Source organism: Podarcis melisellensis (genome assembly GCF_964234715.1).
Source record: "Podarcis melisellensis genome assembly, chromosome: 6".
NCBI lineage: Eukaryota > Metazoa > Chordata > Lepidosauria > Squamata > Lacertidae > Podarcis > Podarcis melisellensis.
Genome location: NC_138538.1, coordinates 17,169,686 through 17,192,503, shown reverse-complemented (window position 1 = coordinate 17,192,503; position 22,818 = coordinate 17,169,686).

The following is a 22,818-nucleotide window of genomic DNA, read 5'->3' as shown; positions in this document are numbered from 1 at the left end:
ACTGTCCAACCATCTCATCCTCTGTCGTCCCCTTCTCCTTGTGCCCTCCATCTTTCCCAACATCAGGGTCTTTTCCAGGGAGTCTTCTCTTCTCATGAGGTGGCCAAAGTATTGGAGCTTGCACGCTACTCCAGGCTTTTGCTTGGACCCTGTGAGAACAGGATGCTGGACCAGAAGGGCCTGATCCAGCTGCTTCTATTTATTGCTTCATGCTAAACATACTGACTTTCTTCAGTCTCTTCTTATAGCACTTGTTTTCTATACCACTATGTTCATTGACCTTCTCTGAACCCATTCCAGTTTGTCTATATATTGCTTAAAATGTGACATTCAGAACTGAGCACAGTATAATATGAGGTTGGGCTTGTACAGAATAAACTACTGTTGTTCAGTTATCTTTATCCTGCCCATCCTTAAAGAAGCAAGAGATGGCATACGTAAAACTCAGCTACTGTTAGCCTGTAAGCAGAAACTTTTCAAATAGTAGCACAAAAAGGTGCAAAACCTTCATGAGCATTGGCCCCCTGCCCACAGTTTTCATGTTAATCATATGCAAATTATGCTAATTGCATGCAAGTAAAATATGCATATGAATGGACACCCTTTGACTCATGCTACATTTCCTCTGGGGATTTTAAGTACTGAGTAAGTTGCCTGCCCTATCGCCTGGATTCCGTCTGATAACTCTCCTCTTACCGTTCCCCCAAAAGACAGCAATATGCTATTAGAGCTGTATGTGTCCATAACCATTTATGAATTTTAAAAGGAGAAAAATAAATCCCTACAAGATCTGAGTCATATTGCCTGGGAATTCATCATATGCTGGCACATATTACTTGTGAATTTTATTCAGTTCATTTAAAATTACTTCTAACACATAGCAATCAAGTTTAAGGAGTGCAAAGAATTCAAATGATCACCAGGCATCCAAGATTTCTCTAGAGACAGCTTTCAAATCACCAGCAAGGTATACTTTCCGTTAGGAATTGTACATTTTTTCCCAAAAAATTTTTAGATGTAATGACTGCATGGGCCTCGAAACAAGACAGGCATACACGTGTTGTGAAATCAGTTGACTCATGCATCTTAAGGAGGGCAGATATTATTTTTATTGCCCTTTTGAATATGGCCAAACCTTTTTGAAGGGGGACAAATAATGCAGTCAAACTGTTGCTGCAATTTCAAACATGGGGTATTGTCGATTAGACCCTTAATGACTAAACTCAGCCTCTGCACAGGTGCTGAAAACTTAACAAGTTTATGAATACCTGTATGGAAGGGCTATTAATTCCTGTCTACAGTATGGCTTCTCCTAAGCCAGGGGTAGGGAATTTCCAGAGCCCATCAGCCCCAGCCAATATGGCCAATGGTCAAAAATAACAGAAATTGTAGTCCAACAACAACAACAACAATTTATTTTTTATACCCCACACACCTGGCCACAAGTTTTCCTAGGCTGCGTTTTAATGGGACAGTGGACTGTTATTTCACTTTGTCTCAATGCAGCTCACCTGTGGTGTTGATTCAAAACAATCAGGAGAATATAAACAGCAAATACAGATCATCTATTAAACATAAGCATCCACACTGTAAGATTTGATAGAAGAAGTTTGCATTGTGATCTGTCATCAAGTTGCCATTTTCCATGCCAACCTCATACACACTGGATGAAAGGTTTTTTTGGGGGGGAGGGAGAAATAAACTTTATTGTGTAAGGACCTACCGGTAAATGCCCCCAGATCAAATGAGAATAAATGCTATTGTGCTCCACTGAGATGCTGATTGAGAAGCAGATCTACTAGGCAGAAGGCAACTTGTGGCTACTTGCTGATCGCTGCAGATCGTAGTCTAATCTACACTATACATTTAAAGCACTCTTATGCAACTTTAACAGGGCACTGTGCCTCTGTGAGAAGTCTCATCGCCGCTTTTCAGCTGGAGTTAACTCGTTAACTATTAGCAAAAGCAGGATCTGCACAGGAGTATCAGGCCTAATGAGCACAGCCATTCAGCTCCGGCAAGTCTTGCCCCCATGAAGCAGAGGAAGGTCTCCTCACAGCTGCCTCTCCAGGGTTTTCCCCAAGCGATCTAAGACTGCGGCTCCATAAAGCTCACTTTTTCTCCACCCTTTTCCTGCCTCTCCTGGTCCTGAGAGGTGGGAGGGGGGCTTGCCTTAGAAGGAGAGGAAGACACCAGTGCCTCTCCCCAGCCAGACTCATCTTTGCCTATTGGCTTCCCTCCTCTCCTGCTTCAGTCTCTGAGTCTGGACATCTCTTTGCCACAGAGTCTTCCAGCTCACTAGGTTCTGCTATCGCTTCAGCTTCCAACACCTCTTCCTCCCAGTCTTCTCTCTCTGACCACTCGTCGTCGTCCCACCAGCAATCTCCTGGCTGTGAGTCTTCTTCCCTTGAGAGTCCCCAGGCTGGTTCCTCCTAACATTCATCTGTGCCCAACCAGACACCCCTGCTCTAAAGTATGAATGTTAGGAGTGCCAAGGGCATGGGTAGGCAAACTAAGGCGCGGGGGTTGGATTTGGCCCAATCGCCTTCTAAATCCAGCCTGTGGACAATCCAAGAATCAGGTTTGTACCTGAGTAGAAGGTGTACTTTTATTTAAAATGCATCTCTGGGTTATTTGTGGGGCCTGCCTGGTGTTTTTACATGAGTAGAATGTGTCCTTTTATTTAAAATGCACCTCTAGGTTATTTGTGGGGTGTAGGAATTCGTTCATTATTATTTTCCCCCCAAAATATAATCTGGCCCTCCACAAAGTCTGAGGGTCAGTGGACTGGCCCCCTGCTGAAAAAGTTTGCTGACCCCTGGCCAAGGGGGTGGGTGGGTGGGGTCAGACCTGGCCAGCGCCATCTTGATCCCCTGGTCATCTTGATTTCCTTCCACATGTGCAAAATACACGCCTGCCTGGAACGATAATCCCTGCTCAAAGTGAATCTTTTGGTAGCATCTCATCAGCTACTGAAAAGCCACGTCATTTTCTTTTTACAAAGGCTCTGTTTCAATCAGGCCCAGCGTTGATTTATAACCAATAGCACTGTGTGGACTCAACAAGGAGAGATGGCAGACTAGTGAGAACAATAAGCTTGTTAATTTTTTTTTAACTAACAGTGCGTTGTTTAACTGTAATGACAGCAATAAAGCAAGAGATGTGAAGTTGATACAGTCACAACTGAATCGTAATGGATGAGATATTTACAGCAAAGCTGTTAAAACATTGAATAAAATATGGGGAACGAACAGGAGCAGATGTGGTTTTATTCTTCTGACTTGAAGCTTGTAAAGCAAGAGATTGTATGAGTAATAATCACAGGTTCTAGTTCACGGCGCATGAATAAATATTGATAGGGCCTTAGAGCTGAAACTTTCCAGATACAGAAATAACGTGAGAAAGCCCGCGCTTACATTATGTATGACTAAGTTTAGACTTTTATGGCATCTGTGGCAGTATACATTTCAGATCATGCAGGTTAAATGCACATTTTTATGACAATGTTCCTAGGTAGAAAAATAATAATCACAAAGACTTTTAACAGAGGGTTGACTCAAAAGTTGCTCTAACAAGGGAGGAAATCTCACACTTTCCTTCTTCATGCTCCACTGGAATTGATGTGCAAATAGAGTTCCAGGGTCTTAAAAGGCCTCTTTGGAGCTTTTCCTCTCCTTCTTTTTACAGCGTATCTGCCATTAAATTAGGGGTGGCACTAGATTTGACCTGGTGGGCTGGATCCTTTTCTCTTCAAGCAAGGTTGACAGGTAGGTGGGACAATTCACCTGTCAGTTATCTGATGTTATAATGAAAGTTGGCTGTGGCTTGCAGGATGGGTGTAGCTGGCCTGAAATGGCCTTGCTGACCAAGTGGAGAGGCCTGGCTGGTCTCAGGCTCTTTGCAGGGATAAACCAGTAACGTGTAGTGGTTAAGGTGCTGGACTATGACTGGGGAGAGACCTGGTTTCAAATCCCTGCTCAGTTATGAAGATCATGGGGTTATCTTTAGTAGGCTTTTTCTCTCTTTCAGTCTAACTTGTTCCACAGGATTCTTCTGAGTTTAAAATGGATTTTGGTGAGGGGCATGTAGGCTGCCCTGAGCCCCTTGTGAGCAGAGCTGGGGGGAAATGCAATAAAAATCAGGCTTCTCCAGGTAATTAGTGAATGCTTGCCTTTGTACAATAGCCCAATAACTCTTATTTCTAAGACAAAAAAGGAAGCTATTTATCAGTGATGTTAAGGAGGATGCTGACACACGCACTTCAGACCAGATGTGATTATCCTCTGGAAAAGGGGTCACCAACCTTATTGGACCAGTGGGCACATTTGACATTTAGATGTCATGGCTGCTAGTCACAAAATGGCTGCTGTGGAGTATGCGGCATAACATAAAATGGCTGCCATGGTGATATGGTGTAACACAAAATGGCTGCCACATCTAAAATAGCAGAAAAAGAAACATGACCTATTAAATGTAAAATGGAGCAAAGTTGGAAGAAAGTAGAACCAACTCCTCTCCCCAGACACTGGGATCAGCATAAGCAGGCTTAGCCCTATCCCTATGGCAGATAAGAAAATGATTGAAATTTGCTGCTCGGCAACAAGCAAAGCTTTTCTCCTGGGGACCTGTTGAGGTTGCCTTTCACTCCTCACACGGGGTGACATGACTCATATTATACCTATATTACCCTCCAGGGCTCCTTGCAATAACCAGGCCTTCCCTCCTCATGTTATAATGCAACCTCCTGAAATACTGATGGGTATTAGAATAAATACGCCACAATCTAAGGCAGTATGCCTCAATACCACAATTGGATAGAGTGTGGTTGTGCTTATGTCCTGCTTGTGAGATCATTCTAGCCTTCCTCTTACTTGCCTCCTCCCTCTATTCCTTTCCCCATCCTGATATTCTCCTTATATGGTGTTGTAACTAAGAATTACAACATTTTGGAGACACCCTGTCTGGCTATCAGATAGACCATTCTGAGCTACAGATCAGCACAAATCTTTGCAAATTGATTTTAGGCAACCAATCTGCCCTGCAGTAATTTGTGGGTGCTTCAATCCAATTCAGGCAGAGTAAACATTGGCCCAAATCAGTCCAGTTCTGTTCATGATTCAGGCTTTGGGCAAATCTGGTGCACAAATCTACCACTTTCTCAGTATGCACCATTCAGCAATTGCTATTGGAGCTGCTAATGACATGGCAGCCATTCAGACGCCCCACCTCTGCATTAATCAAGCTCAAGACACCAATGTATCATGCTTGGCAGGGTGTCAAAAATGTACCCTTTCTCCAAATGACCACACTGGTAGTTCATATGTATATATGCACTTATGTGGCTGCTCAGTCCACTCTCCAGGTACTAACTGTTGATGAACAACTTCAAGTTGTGGGCAACTCTCCCTGTTTTGAAGGTTCTTTATATTTAAACCAGCCTTGAACTCAACAGTCCTTCAAGGAAAGGACCATGTATGGTAAATAGACACAAGGCCACTATAAATCAATACTTTTTGCTGTGAATTTGCCATAGTTCCCCCCCCAAAAAAAGAAACTTTATATGGGTAGAAGTATAATAATAATATAATAATTTTATTATTTACCCTCCCAACTGGCTGGGTTTCCCCAGCCACTCTGGGCGGCTCCCAACAGAATATAAAAAAGACTATAAAACATCAAACATTAAAAACCTCCCTAAACAGGGTTGCCTTCAGATGTCTTCTAAATGTCAGATAATTGGTTATTTCCTTGACATCTGATGGGAGGGTGTTCCACAGAGAGGGCATCACTACTGAGAATGCCCTCTGCCTAGTTCCCTGTAACCTCACTTCTCACAGTGAGGGAACCACCAGAAGGCCCTCGGAGCTGGACCTGAGTGTCCGGGCTGAATGGTGGTGGTGGAGACGCTAAGACTTAATAAGGCAGGTACATTTTGTTAAATCTTATATGGAAGGAAGTAGTATTATTACTGTACATGCAGCAGCAAGAGGGGAGAACAGTGTGATTTAATGCTAAACCATCCTATCCAGTATTATCTTCCAGTAACTTTCTCCCCCCCCCTTCCTTGCCTTCCCCACATTGAAAAGCAACAGATATAACCTCCTCTTGACTTATAACTACCCTCAATTCTTCATTAATCATCACAGTCAAATAATCTCAACAAGAAAAATCTACCGCACCAAGCCTCATTTTCTTCATATTAAAATCTATCTCCAAGGATAATTTTTTTCTGGTTTCAAGCCGTGAAGCAGATTTGCACTGGAGCACATTTACATTTGGCTGGTCAGATGTTGCGAGCTGCGCTGTGCCGCTTAGTGCACAAAGAGCTAACAGTTCACATCTGGCCTGGGATGGAGATGGAGTTGTAATCAGACTAATTCATTAGGAGAGACAGATGCATCTGACAAAACAGAGAGGCGTCCCGATTTTCTCTGCTTTAATGGACCCAGCTTCATTTATACTGCACTGATGGCACAATGGGAGGGGGCAGATGTGTAATTTAAGAACAAGGAAAAAATGTCAGGGATTGGAATCTTTTCTATGTCAAAGACAGCGTTCCTGCAAGGGTGATCTGTTGGGGCCACATGTAGGAATAAGGGAGAAATTCATTTATTTATTTTTGCATTTAATAGCGGATCTTCCTAATTCACACTTTCTGAAACAAACCAAAACACAGCCCGTTTTCGAAATCCACAATTCTCTAATTTTACAGTGTAGTTTTCTGGTGAAATAATGTGTCCAAAATATACCTATTGGGCACATAGTAGTGAAAATAGCATTTCATAATGCATTATTTTAAGGGAAATTGCTTTGCAAAAATGGGTATATAACGAAGAATTGCATACAAACGTGTATAGTAGGAGAAAATCATACTAAACTGCTGATGGATTTTAATGATTTAAGAAATCACAAACTTATGTGGAAATGTGAGAACTGAACTTAAGATTTGAAAAAATGAGGAGCTGAAAGAAACCCACATTGACAGTTTCACGCACCCCTAGAAGTATGCTGGCCATGAGGGGAAGGAATTGCCGCTGCTGCAACTGAACCATTCACAGCGGACACCATTGCCTCATATTTTGTCTGAGGACCCCCTAAAACCTGGAGCTAGCACCATGAAAACCAGAATTCATAAGCTCAATTGTGCTTTTAAGTGCCGTGTGTTGTTAAATTTATTACCTGCCCTTCACCAGCAGTTCCCAGGATGGGTTACAACAATTTAAAATTCAGAAATAAAAACAGTTGAAACAGATTACCATCAGAGGAAGAGGGTGGACCCTGAAAAAACATATCTCAGGTGTCAAAGGCCAGGGTAAAGAGGGGCATCTTCAGCATTCACCAAAAGCTGTATTGTGAAGATGCCAGACATACATCTGTATGTTTCTATTCATAGACTTCCCGCTCCATGATTGCAGTCATGGGATTTTTGTCTATCACATGACGGTATATGTTTTGACTCCACAGAATGGGAAGTGACGGAGAAAGGATGTCTGTGTTACTGTGTTCTGTGAAGGGGGACTATTGTCCTTTGTTCTTGTTCCTCTTTGCTGTCTGATGCTAGAGAGAGAGAGAGAGAGAGAGAGAGAGAGAGAGAGAGAGAGAGCATGTTGCAGTGCTCCGTGTGTGTTTACATGTAAATAAAGTAGATTAGCCAAAATGCTGAGATGCTGAGGTTACGCAAGTTGCGCAAACTCTGCGGAACCCTTAGTGTGCCGATGTGTGTTGGCATCGGTCGTTGTGATGTTCAGGCTGAAGAAAGCTTTTGAAGCTCCCGAACGATCGACCAGGAGGGAGGGAACATGCCATTCGGGCATGTGTCCCTGCCAGGGTCCTGCTCAAGTGTAGGCTGAACTCCTGACATCTATGACAATGCTCCATGTCTAGCTATTATAGATGACCACATGTCGGGTTCTGCAAGAGGACACAAGTGGCTCAAGTTATGGCATGCCTCAACAGGAGTGAGAAGACCAATACACTTGACATAACATGGAAAGCCAGGGTCACACTTTCACCTGCTGACAGCTCCATGACTGTCTCCATGAGTTCTGCTGGCACATAGTGCTATTAGATCAGGAAGCCATAGGTTTGAATCTCATTCCTGATAGGAATTGATTAGGTGGTCTTAGGCCAGCCACTTTTTCAGGCTCCCCATCTGTAATATGGGGGATAATAATACTGATTTACCTTACAAAGGTGTTGAGAGGCTAATAAGTAGATAATGTGTGTGTGAACTACTTTGAATGCTCAAAACCAGTATATAAATATTAACAATTTGTAGTTGTTAGCAACATTTTGTTGATCAGAGGAAAATGATACCAAGGAATATGAACATAAGGAGAACCTTGCTGGGCAGTGGGGTGTAGTGATTTATTTTTTAGGGGAATAGTTGTGAGGTCTCTTGGGGTGGGGTGGACATCATGCACGTGATGTCCTGACATTGTGCACGCATGAACTTAGTGCCTCCCTAAGCTGGGCAGCTGCTTCCCGGGCTTTGGGAAGGAGGCGCCAAGTCTCTGACAGGACACTGCAGCCCTCCTCCTGCCTCCTTCCCAAACCAGGCAGATCTTTGGAAAGGTGGGGGAGGGACTCTTGGACCCATTGGTGCATTGCAACTCACTCCCTAAGCCAGGCAGAAGCTTCCCAGGTTTTGGGAAGGAGGCATTAGGGTAATTTTTAGAGGACTAGCCTAGTCTCCCATGTCCATTAACTACATGCCACTGCTACTGGATCCGCTGAAATCTAGTTGCCCATCCTGTTTACCTCAGGGCCCAACCAGATGCTTTTAGGAAGTCCATATGTAGGACATGAGGGCAATAGCCCATCCCATTGTTGCTGTCAAGAAACTGGTGTTCAGTGACCTACTGCTATTGAGTCTAGAAGTTGCATATAGCCATCATGACTAGTAGCCCTTGATAGCTTCTTCCTCTATGAATTTATCACTGAGGGATAGGCAGATCCATTATCTGTAGCATACACCAGATTAGCTCTACAAATGCCACTCTCCTAATCAGGCTGAGAACAAGTCACAGAGTATGAACGTGATTGAAACAAAGTTAGCAGTAAATAGTGGTGGAGCCAGATGATCAGTGTATCACAGGCCTTGAAGAGAAAGTAAATATGTGATGGGAGACTGCGAAGGGCAGCCTGCTATTTTATGATTGTAATAATCACAAAGAGAACATGTGGAAGCCCATATTAATTCACCCACGTCTTTTATCGGAAAAAAGTGTGCATCTACCAATGAATTTAGCATGAATGAAAATTGCTAGTTGCTTCCACTGGCTGGGACTCCAGGGTGCATATCTAATAGTGGTGGTGCATGCATTTGCAGAGAAAGGTCTCCCTTCCATTGATGTACTTGGGGCAAACATGTCTGCCACACACAAAAAAAGTGTGTCAATTGGCCCTTGTGGGAATGTTAAGGATAGTAGAAGAGGATATATTGATTAAATATTATCCTTCCTTCACTCACGCTAGTCATGTAGCAGAGCAGATTCCCCTCAATACAGCAGGAAGCTAGTTTCCAGATTCGTTTGAATCTCTTTAGTTAAGCAATCCAGTCAGACTGGGTTATTCCTGGTGTCCCCTTTGATTCCCCTTAAAAGAATAAAGTCACAAGAGTCTTTCCTTAAAAGTAACAAGAAGTTTACTCACATTCAGTTCACAGTATGATCTATGAAGGCAGACTTTAGCTTGTAGTTACAGAAGATAGTTTATCCGTTATGGGAATTGAGTCAATGTGCTGCTGGCTAAGAGCCAGCAGACAGCAAAATACATTAAGAGAACAGCATCATGAGAACAGAATGGCTACAGGAGAGCATCATGGCATCAAGAGAGAAAAATGGCTGCATGAATCAGCCCTTTTATGGAGTCAGCCAGGGTCACACCCATCTCCCTGGTCACATGCAGGGGGAGGACACTCCAGACCAGTGGAACAGGAGGTTATACTGACTGGAGTAACATCCCTCTGCCTGTGCCCACTCTAGGAAAACAAGGAATGTTGCATTTGACTGCTCCAATGGATTACACCACACAGCCCTGACTTTTCCATTTTAATAACAAGACACAGTTATTTTCAATGGCAGATGCGTTATGCAATCCTGGTGTGGCCACTGTGGTAGCAACATCTGTGTTTGCAGCATAAACAAGTGCCAGACTCTTTGCAGTTGGGACTTTGCTTGTCAAACAGGTTGGCTGCCTGGTCATAGTCGAACCAGATGATGATGATTTTTCTTTCTTTCTTTCTTTCTTTCTTTCTTTCTTTCTTTCTTTCTTTCTTTCTTTTTTTTAAAATCCTGGCTACCCTGATGCCGCCAGCAGGAACAGCTGCTTGAACAAAGCTTCCTTTGGCAGCTGCTCCATATGCAGGACTTAGCAAGCAAGAGGCGACAGAGTTTGTACATTCGATCAAGGTCTGACAGTTGCCCTCAACTTGTTTGAAATGCAGCTCTTGCTATTGCCACCAATATCTATGGGAATCGTCATGTGGAAGTGTGAGGCATGAAATTGTGTGTGTGTGTGTGTGTGTGTGTGTAAAGGGGCCCCTGGCCGTTAGGTCCAGTCGTGGACGACTCTGGGGTTGCGGCGCTCATCTCACTTTACTGGCCGAGAGAGCTGGTGTACAGCTTGCGGGTCATGTGGCCAGCATGACTAAGCCGCTTCCTGCGAACCAGAGCAGCGCATGGAAATGCTGTTTACCTTCCGTCCAGAACGGTACCTATTTATCTACTTGCACTTTGACGTGCTTTCGAACTGCTAGGTTGGCAGGAGCAGGGACCGAGCAACAGGAGCTCACCCTGTCGCGCGGATTTGAACTGGCGACCTTCTGATCGGCAAGCCCTAGGTTCTGTGGTTTAGACCACAGCGCCACCCGTGTGTGTGTGTGTGTGTGCGTGCGTATCACTGCAATTATTCCACTAAATTATTTTAAACTGTGGAGTGTCCAGAACTCTTCCTGTTAAATGTCTGCTGTCAAAGCTGCAAGCGAGCCACTTTTTCTCCCCTGACTCTGACCTTTTTCATGTTCAACGCATGTCAGTATGTAAAATGAAAGGATGCTGCGAGGATGGTGGCTGCAGCAATCTGTCAGATTCCAAGATTCTGCCTTTCCTGGGAAATTCATATAATGGGGACAATTCCCTCCTTCACAGCCAGCAAAGGCAACGATGACGCCAACACTAACAAGCAACAACAAAGGTTGCATCTCCCCCCTGATCTCTTTTCCAGGACAGTGGTTGTTATGTCAGGTTCATTTTCCTTGAAACGCAAAGGGGAAGCATCAGAAGGAGAGACTTAAATGGTGCATGTGGTGAATGGTTGACTTGATGATGAAGTGTGAAATGGCCATTAAAGCACTGGCCGTTTATCCCTAATACTGCGCTCAGAATGGAGACCCTACGCAAAATGAATTCAGCGGTTTCAGCTCAATACCTGCTGGACAAGAACCTATATATCACCAAAGTCTCAATTGGCGCATGCAATTTAACATCAGCAACGGCTCTAATTCAGGGGAAACAGGGAGAAGATTCCATGAAACAGCATGCAACATTAGAGAAATTGAAAAGTTTACTGAAAGAATAGGGGTTTTTTTGTGTGCAGGGGGAAGGATTCAGAAAATATGTCTGTCTAGGTCTGCTTTGCCACCATGCCCAGATCAATGCCAACCACTTTGCCCCTTCCATAGATTGCAGAGATAACCTTGTGGTGCCCTCCATATATTTATGGACTGCAACTCTCATCATCCCTGACCATTGGCCATGTGAGCCTGGACTGATGGAAACTGCAGTCCAGTCTGGAGGGCACCACATTGCCTATCACAACTTCAGTGTAGTACCAGGTAGGGTAGATGGCAGGGAGGCCAACAGTAGGTGGCGCCAGAGCCAATGGCAGGCAGAGCCAGTAATTCTAGATTTGTCCCCATCTTCCTCCCTGCTGAGTTCTGCACTGAAACTAGGGAGGAAGAAACCTCCACTGAACCAATTGCAGGATAAAGGCATCAGAGTTCTGTCTATCTTCTGTCTATTGTGGTTTGAGATGTAAGCAGGCTGAATTGCATTCACTTTGCCACCAAATATTTTGAATAGTGAATTCTGGAAAAAAAGGCGGCGGGGGGGGGGGGGAGGAAAGCAAACCAGTTAAAGCAGCAGAGCTGAAAGATGGAAACCAAGAACATTAGATACCATATTGCAAAGGAAAAACGAGTTAAATTGTCATGAAACTGAAAGGAAATCAATGTGACAACACTGGAGCCCCATTTCAATCTGTTGTTGACATTGTTTTCTGTAGTAATTTTCTCAAAATGTTAACAGTATTGAGTTTGCTTATTGATTCTATTATTTTTGACCTTGCATTAGTGTGGGCTAATCTTAGATGGCATAAAATTTCCTTTCACAGCTAAAATTATTATATGGCTCAAGGGGAAGAGGGTGGGAAAGGGGATTAACAATTGGGGTCATGGCCCCTTTAGGAATTTGATGTTTCTAACCATCGGCTGTGAGTTATTTTAACTTTGCCCACACTCCCATGCTGTTTACAGTCTCATTAAATAGTTTAAGGAGGGCCATCATACAAATAATCACCATATTGACCATATTGAGGCCACGATGGACTGAAAAACAAACAGCTGCAGGCAATGGCTCACACCTCCTTGGTGTGAGAATTAAGCATGCCACTACAGATGCAAATGCTAACATATTATTCACATGACAAGGCATGTAACTGCAAACACATATAAACAGCCGAGCTGTTGTATGAGTTCTGTGACCTGATAAATCACAATGATGGCTCCATGCATGCATTTTTTGCAATGAGTCCCCAAAAGAACTGAAAAACATAGCCTATGTATGTTTCATGGCACTTGTTCATATTTCCTATTGTTATCCATGCTTCTCCCGCCATTCCTTTCATCTAACTGAAATATAGGTGTTAACTCATTGGGGCTCTTCTTTTTGTGGCACTGTGTAAATCGCCATGTGCATTGATGGAAAATTCATCATACTGGTTTGTATTCACAACAGCGGAAAGTCACAGTCTCATCAACACAAGGATTTCCACTTACCTTCTCCCTGCATGCACCCCAAAACTGTTTTAGGGGTTCCCCCAACCCTCTGGAGCAGATCTGGGAGAGGTCCAGTTGCTCAAACGGAAATCCTCGCACTGATGGGGTGAGGTAGTTCAGGGGTGGGAAACTTTTGACCCTCCAGATATTGCTGAACTGACACAGGTGGCGCTGTGGGTTAAACCACAGAGCCTAGGACTTGCCGATCAGAAGGTTGGCGGTTTGAATCCCCGCGACAGGGTGAGCTCCCATTGCTCGGTCCCTGCTCCTGCCAACCTTGCAGTTTGAAAGCACATCGAAGTGCAAGTAGATAAATAGGTACCGCTCCGGCGGGAAGGTAAACGGCATTTCCGTGCGCTGCTCTGGTTTGCCAGAAGCGGCTTAGTCATGCTGGCCATATGACTCGGAATCTGTACGCCAGCTCTCTCGGCCAATAAAGCGAGATGAGCACCGCAACCCCAGAGTCGGTCACGACTGGACCTAATGGTCAGGGGTCCTTTACCTTAAGTCCCATCAGCCCTAGGAAAGGTACATATATCGTCTCCATTTTCAATTCATAGTCTTTTTCACAGTTTGTTTATGCTTGGTGAGAGACACTTTTTGTCATAGACAGTTGGGGGAGAGGAGGGAGAGAGACACGGGGTTATTGTTCAATGGCCACAAGTTATGGGAATTGTAGTTCGGCAAGAACTGGAGGCCCAAAGGTTCCCAAAGCCTTTGTCCGTTGAACTGTAATTGTGGTGGGATGGGAAACCCACCTTCCTTTGATCTGTTCTCCCTAGTTTGGTCCTGGATATATTCACACATTTTCGCAAGTGTATAAGTCAGGGCTGTAGTGCTGGATCCCGTCGTCAGCTGTGACATGTTGAGCATTGATGTCTTAAGATGGAACCTTCTGTGCAACAAGTGTGCTCTCCATTTCTGATTCCCTTTATTCAGAGGCTTACTGCCTCCCAACAGTGAAGGCTGTTGTGGCTAGTAGTCATTCCCCATGCTGGCTGGGGTTGAGTCCAATAATACCTAGAGGACCACAGGATTCCCAGCCCTGTCCCGTGTCAGCGTCAATATTTTTGTAGTACTATTTTCAGGCAGTCTAGTCATGTATCCATAGAAGTGACCAGAGGAGGAATGACCCCTGGGAGGAGTGCAGAGAGAATAAATGCCAGGGTGCATCTGCAGCAGCACAACCGGACGTCTTCCTCTGCCCCAGCTGCAACAAAACATGTCTCTCCTGTAGGAGCTGTCCAACAGCTAGACCTCATCCCCAAAAGTGCACTCCTTCATTGTCTCCTGAGACAGACGGTTGCCAGAAACCTAATCAGATTAGGGAGTTTCAATGCTTGAGTGAAACACACACATTAATTAGTACCCCACATTTCTGTGATAAGCATCCTCAAGGCAGCTCTGATTTAATAAAATGAACAACAAATCACAACAAATAAAGGAACAGGAATAAATAAACATCAGGAATCACAAGACAGAGAAACCAGTAGGAGAACACTTCAATCTCCCAGGACATTCTATACAAGATCTCAAGTAGCTGTTTTACTACAAAGGAATTTCAGAAATAGACTGGAAAGAGAAGCTGCTGAATTGCAACTTATTACCAAACTTAAAACCATGGAGAGACCTGGTCTGAACAAAGACATTGGATTCTTATCTCATTATACATGACAAAGCCAATTTTCACCTTCTCACCCCTTGCCTTTTCCTGTAAGACCTATTGCAGTCGTTAAGAGTCGTCAACAGGCTCATCACAGCTATCTGCCAATCACCCATTCCCACCACCCTTCTGAGTAATGCCCCTCCCCACCTTCTCACTATATAGAAGGGTCTGGTGACTTCTGTTTCAGTGTATCTGAAGAAGTGTGCATGCACACGAAAGCTCATACCAAGAACTAACTTAGTTGGTCTTTAAGATGCTACTGGAAGGAATTTTTTTTGTTTTAACAAATAAAGGGATATCTTGTCTTCTGCCTGCAGTCCTCACACATCAAAACTCCCTACTCAAGCAAGCTCACTAGAGACCAAGAAACTGGGGTCATTTACAGCTACTTTGTCTCATCCCCCTTTCCCCCACTTGGCCCCATTACCTTGCAATTAACAGATGTCTGGGATATGCTGAAATTTAACCCATGAAACTATTTCTTGTTGTGAAGACAGGCAGTCAGAAAAGCTTCCTTTACAACATTTCTGCATGTCGGGGCTGTTCCAGGAGCTGGGCTAGTAAGAAAGGCGGAAACCTTGTAGACAAATAGCTTTGATTTTACTATCAAGAATAAATAGCTACCGGGGGAATGCGATTGCCCTGGGGAAAGGAGTTGAGAAAAAATTTGCCTGCAATATCCTGTAAGGGTTTTCCATTGCATAATTTATTATGCCATGCAAGGGACAATCATTTGTCTAAGTTTATACTGCCTCACCAAATAGGGATAAATGCCACAAGGCTGCGAAAGCGTGCTTGTGTGTGTTTGGGGAGGGGGACCAGATATTTGTAACCATTTTGTGTTACCTTGTGGATGCATTCAGAATGAGTGACACCAAGAGCCAGTTTGACACTGATCTGTTTTGTAAATCTGCAAATATTTTAAGGAAGGTATGAAGCTGAGAGAAGATGGAAAATGCCTCTGAAGTTTCCGTCTTTGCCAAAGGTTGTCGTTCAGTGGTATCTACTTTGCATGCAGTATGTTCCAAGTTTCATCTCGGATTGACAGGGCTGGCAATGTCCCCTGTCTGAAACCCTGGAGACTTGCTGCTAGTCAGTAGTGGGCACTGAACTTGATGGACCTATGGTCTGATTCGCTATAAGGCAGTTTCCTATCTCTCTTATATCTTGTGAAATTTTGTTAGAAGTAAGCGGAATTTAACTTCATTTTTCAGGTTTCAGAAAAAAATAAAAATAAAACAGCTTCCCTAAAGCTAGGAGATCATTATCTCTGTTGCTTACCTCTTTAGGTTAACAAAACTGGTGTGCTGAATCCCCTGGGTTGCAAAAGGAAATTTGACCAAGACAACCTGTCAACATTTGCATTTTTGCAGAAGTTCCTTTTAAACTTCTAATTTATTGAAATAGAGGTGTGTGTTTGTGTGTGTGTGCGTGTGTGTGTGTGTGTGTGAAGTTATTATTATAAGCTCTTTGGAGCTTGGGTTCCTTGCAGGAAAAGCAGTTGTTAAGAGAGCTTGTGTTAGAGGAAGAATGCAGCTGATGTTCCATAGGAGATGTTCAGGGATCTATGGATGAATTTGAAAATCTACCAAGGAAGAAAGGGCTAGTAGGCTGGTGAAGCCTGATTTTTAGCAAGTGATGAGTCCACCAACCCTGCCCCAGCATGCCCCTCTTGTTCCACTGTTTATCCATCCCCAGAGAAACACACACACAAGGGAGATTTATCGCTGGATGTTTTAAACCGCAACCTTCATTTTTGAAAGTGTGTATTTCCCTTGGAACTGAATAATTCCATTGAAAAGTCACAGGTGCCCTGGAGCTCTGCTTAGAAGATTACCTCAAGTTTCATTTCATAACACGCTTGGAACTTGAGGCAGAGAATTTATTACAATAGGTCACAAGTGATATTTTTTGTCTGGTTTTCTCTGTTGTCATCAGAGGTTCTAAAATTGTTGGATGAAACTAAAATATAAAATAATGATGATGGTAATTTTCTTTTTAAAAAACAACAGGCATGATAAGCTTCCATTGTTCGCATGGTGCAAAAAGAAATTCTGGTGCACAGCTTAAGCCAGATTTTTCAATATCAGGGAAGGAACAAATATATTTTACCATGCTAATACTCTGCCGTTATAATGTGAAAACAACTTTACAATGCTGCTTCAATTCCTGTTATCAAGACATGCTGGCAGCTGTAGAAAATGAAGCAGAGTAATACTGAAAAATTAGAGCAAATCAAGGTTTTGCCTCATACAGGGATGGCCAAGCGAAAGCCCATCTGGTCTGCAAAGCAAACGCGTGGGGCATTTGGCAGCATGCAATAAAATAAATGCTGATAGGCTCGACATATAAATTTATCAAAAATATGTCTTGATCCAAGGCATACAAACAACATGGAGTGCCTCTGGCCTTCCCGCCCAACTTGCCACCAATGCCCCTGGATGTCCACAGGGGGGCATAATGTCCAAATATAACCCATGCATGTAAAATCTGACATCTGCAGGACCACATCACCAGTCGGTTTCCAGTTTCTGATGTCTACATGCATTAGATTTTATTTACACGTGTCATATTCCAGTATCTGGCGATGCGAGAGGTGGGGCAAGTGTATGCATACATGTGGGACAGATCAGGGAGAAATTTTCTAGATCCATTTCAGTCAGGGTTTAGGTCTGGTTTGGGCACAGAGGCTGCTGTATGATGACCACTGTTGAGAGACACAGGCACAATGTGTCCCTATTAATTCTCCTTGACCTCTCAGCGGCCTTTGATACCATTGACCATGTTATCCTTCTGGAGAGGCTGTTCCAGGGGTGGGTGGGTGGGTGGGTGAGTGGGTGTGGTACCACTTTGCTGTGGCTCCGGTTCTACATGGATGGAACTTTCCAGAAGGTGTTGCTTGGGGAGTATCCTTCAGCCCCATGGAGCCTTCAATGTGGGGTTCCTCAGGGTTCAATTTTACCCCCTATGCTGCTTAACATCTACATGAAACTGCTGAGTGGGGTTAGCCACAGGTTTGAAGTATGATCCTTGCAATATGCTGATGACACAAAGCTCTGCTTCTCCTTTACATCTGCAGGATATGCTGAACCACAGTCTTGCCTCAGTAATGGACTGGATGAAAGTCAACCAACTGAAGCTCAATCCAGACATGACTGAGGCACTGCCAGTGAGCAGTTCCCTAGTTCCCTAGACCAGATGGATGGGAGGTTGATGTGGTTACACACCTCAAGGTCCAGGTACACAGCTTGAGGGTACTTATGGATCCCCTTGAAGCTCAGGTGGCCTCAGAGCCATGGCGTGGGTGCCCAAATGCCTAAGGATCCAACCCAATGCCTTATCTGCCAAAGTTGAGATGTTTGCTATGAGGTAGGTGAAAAACCTGTATACCAGGCAATTTGTCTGCAGGAAAAAATCCTCGCTCACCCCAGATATGGCAACTGAGTATTCCGTAGCAAGGTCCTCACATTGGCCAGTCAGCTCACCTTCAGGCAAGACAGGTATAAACAGGACAGGAGGGTGGGGAATCCAATGACGATCTGAGCAAAAGAGCCCAGGTGTGGCCTGAATTTATTAAGGATAGATGGACCTGGTTGCTGCTGGTCTGAAGCCATGACCCTGCCCGCCTGCTGTCTCCTGATTGACCTATTTGAAAGGCTTTTTGTGAAAAAACCATGTGGCTGACAGGGAAGGTCCCAGCATTCCCCACCATGAATGAAATGACTTCAAGATTGGGCTGTGACCACACCAAGCAGCAAACTGCCACCTCCCCAGATCTCTGAGTAAGTAACTATTCCCCCTGAGCTTTCCCCATGAAATCTCTCTCTTCAAAGCTGAATCGGAGCAAACATCAATTTGGGGTTTCCATGGATTGACGTTCAATTGAGCTTCAAAAGAGCAGTGAAAGCTCTGGAGAAAATAAAAGGGTGCTGCGCCGTGGAGCTTTAAATCGCGGGCCATGCCTGGAAAGAGGAGAGGAAAGGTAAGTGTGAATAAGCTCTAACTGTACTGATTTAGACAAGATTGTTCATAAATCTAAACAAACAATCCAGTCAATTAATTGACTGGATTAGAGATAAATAATTGGCTAAAGTCCTAGAAATATATTGACAGGCTGATCTGCCTGCTTTTAAGGTGGCGGGAAAATATAGAAAATGATTGGGCTTAACTCTGCAAAGCTAAACTTACAAGCCAATCCTATACATAGCTACATACAGTCATACCTCATGTTATGTTTGCTTCATGTTACGTTTTTTCAGGTCATGTCCCACGGCAACCCAGAAGTACCTGAAAGGATTACTTCTGGGTTTTGCTGCTCGTGCATGCGCAGTAGCGCTAAATCGCGCTTCGTGCATGCGTACAAGCACCTGAGCAGATATGGCGCTTCAGGTTGCGGGCTTTTCACATTGCGAACGGGCCTCTGGAACAGATCCCATTCGCAACCAGAGGTACCACTGTACTTAGAAGTACCGTAAGTACTCTCAAATATCTGTGCATAGGATTAAATAAGGACCGGCAAGATTATTTATTTATCTATTTATCAATCATTAAACTTATAAGTTGCTTTTCTTACAAAATGGCGGGGACTACAGAGCTGCATTCGGATGCCATGCCTGAAGTTGTTCACCTCTGATTTAATGATGCCATTTGCAGCCAAATGAATACTTAGGATCCCGTATCAGAAAACTGCTTAAGCACATCTAGGTAGATAAGTCTTCCTGATTTCAGGAGGATGCTTCCTACATGTTTTCAATGCTACACATATAGTTTCAACCTCAACCTGTCTGGGCATCTTGTATAGTTTAATGTTTGCCATTAAAATGTTTTGTGTAGCTGGATGAAGAACAGAGGAAAAGACACCCGGAGAAGGTCTGAAGAACTACCGAGCCAAATAATTTATTGAGCTGGAGTTTCTTTTCTTCTGACCTTGCCGAGATGAAGGTATTTTCAAAAGACCCTGCTTTGATAAGCAAACATTTTAGAATCCTGTGAGGCAGTTAATGAGGGATTTAAGGAATCAAAACACTCGGAAGTCATTACTGACTCTGTCGCAAGATTGTAGGAGCATTAAATTTTGAAAAGGCTCTAAAGTTAACTAGAGAGAATCTCAAAGCCCAAGTTATTAGGAGGGGTTTGGGCTGGATGTTTCATCACGGACCAAAACCAAATGTAAGATTACTCCGTCAGAATTTGGAAGTTTTAAATCAGTGAATTGCAGACTTTTTTTATGCTCAAGTCAACTGTTTCCCACTTTGATTTGTCTGCCAAGGAATCCCTGCATATCTGCCCTGAAATCTTTGCATATTGTGTCCAAGGGCAACTACTGGATTGGACATAAACACCCATCCCAATTTTTCACCCCAATCGCAGACAGCAAATTGCAGGCAGCTGTTTCTTTGAAGCTGGGAAGCTAAGGATATGGGTTTATTGAGCCCTACATTGGGATCCAAGTGGTTTTCATTGTGGTAGATATATTGACAGACATAATACAATCAGTGGCAGACATGGTGGTGGTGCAGGGACACTTGCCTGACCTCCAAGCAGCTGAGTCCCTGCTGCTTACTGAGAGAGACAAGGCAGTGGGGGGCAGTGCAAATCCACTTACCCCCACACCAACACTGATGGACCTGGAGACTCTGAGCATGGCCTGGATGGACGTCCAGCTCCCTTTGGACCTGTGCATGGGCATGGCAGTGCACTCACCATTTCTGGCTTCACCACCCACCCTTCCTAGACGGCCATTATTTTTGTTGTGGACCAGGCATTCCAACTTGAATAAAATATCTGGGGTCCCAAGGTAAGCCCTGCCACACATCATCGATCACACAAACACCAAAAAACACAAACACCAAACACATGACTATGCCCGGTACACAATCGTAAATATTAATAAGTGACAATGATACTGTTTGGCCTGGTAAGTCGAAAGCTTTCTTAGCAATTGCGTTCATTAACACTCCTGTATTACCAATATCTGATCAAGCTATGAGCAAAGGCGTAAGACAAAACTGATGGCTGCGTTAATGTTTAGTTTAACCCATTTGTGATAATATATTGGTGAGTATTCGTTCCAGCCAGGGTCTTTCTTCAGCTTTCCACCTGACTGCCTGATTTTGGATAAATATTTGCTTGCAGGTTTCTAAGAGTGAAAACCACATGGGCAACAGACCAGCCCAGTTTCCCCTTCGCACATCTCCCTTGAGTGCATTAGGAATGGCGCTGCTTCAGAAATGAGCCATTAATCAACTTTATTTGCCTTCGTTAATTGCCATACCTGAATGCACTGACAGTGGTAGTTAGGAGGGGAGTGAGACCTATAAAAATGTGGTTCTGTTTTGCACAAGCATTTGCACATCCCGGCCCTCAAAAAAACAAAACAAAAACAAAAACGCACAGCTCTTCATCTGCAAATTCTTACCTCTTGCATTTCTAGAAATAGTTACTAATTCATTATTGTCAGTGACATTTCCTGCACTTTCATGTGTTGCCCTAGCACTGCCTGTTTCCTCCATTTCATTATTATGAAACAGCTCGGCTGTGATAGACTGCTGATCCTCATCTTCATATTGATTAATTTCATTTCCACATACATCACCCTGTTTTTCAACAGCCTCAGCTCAGTCTTCTTAACAGTGAGTCATTTGCAAGACAGATTTTTCATTACCAGACTCATCTTCCGAATAGGAGGATAGCCAGGTATAGGGGTTCAATCCTGCATCCAGTTAAACTGGCATAAATGGGGAATGGAATGGAGTTCTTCCAGGTTTGCAGTGCATTGATGGACTAGGGGACTTCCTGCTTTCTTCCTTTGGCTGTGTTGCTCAAGGTATATGCCAGTCATACTGGGTTTGATCATTATCCACATCATTAAAATGCAATTTATTTTGGGGGATTAATTTGCAGATTAAACAAGCGCTGTTTTATTGCATTTATTTCTCAAGCATCTCAAAGTTGGCTAAATATATTTCTGTAGTGTGATTAAGTTTAAACACATTTATAAAAATGAAGTTGCTCATATTCCAGAAGGGATTCATAATTGTTCAGAGCAACATAACTTGCTCTATGGTAGCTAAAAGCCATTATCTCTCTCTTTCGCTCTTTTTTAAAAAATGAATGTATAGTTTTTCTTCTATCCCACAAGTAGCTAGTGGGATGATTAGTGGTAAAGTATCTGTGCAGTTGGGAGGATTCCTGATTGTACGGAAATGTGTGTGAATTTTGTACACATGTAATCACTCTGCAGATGTTTTGCTGAAGCACTAGGCTTCAGCAATCCTCTCCATTTGTACTTTCAGTCTGCACAAAGGAATTGCTTGCACAGTCCTACAGCAAGGTTTCTTATGCATGGGATGAAGGAGCAATTCATTTGGCCTTCTTTTTGCAGAGGAACTGACCTAGTTCAACACTCCCAAACTTGCTCGCATATTGGAATACAACTCCCAATCAGACTGCATGCTATTCCAGACTTTGCAATGCATCTGAAGAAGTGTTCATGCACACGAAAGCTTATACCAAACTTGGTCTCTAAGGTGCTACTGGAGATATATATATATATATATATATATATATATATATATATATATGCAGGTTTTGGTGTCCTCGGGTGTCTTCCCGTGTAAAAGTTGGGGTGTCTAGGCGACGTTTCGACGAGGTCTCACTCGTCATCTTCAGGCTGGTGCTTTCGGCTTCTTGTTACTGGAACAGAGCAGGATCTCAGTGTTTGAGTTCCTATAAATACTGTTGAGGGGGTGTGGTGTGTAGCCTCCAATGTTCTGGGCAGAGAGGAAGTTCCCAGGCTAGTGTGCCTTTTCTTCTTTTGTTCCTTAATTACTTGAGGGATATCTTGAGTGATTTCTTGAGTGATATCCTGAGTACCACTTAGGTGGGTCATTAGGTGTGGATTAGTTGCTAAAGTCTTTGTGTCTTGACCTCTTGAACTTTGTGAAGAGTTTTTCTGAGAAGATGGCTGTACTGCACTTAGTTGTGCTCTGGCTTGGCTTCGTGTATAGGGGCGAGCTGTGGTTTTGTGGCCTGTGTCAGCCAGATCTGTGTAGGGATTGCAGGGGGGTGCAGCATCCGGAGGTGCCACCATGGT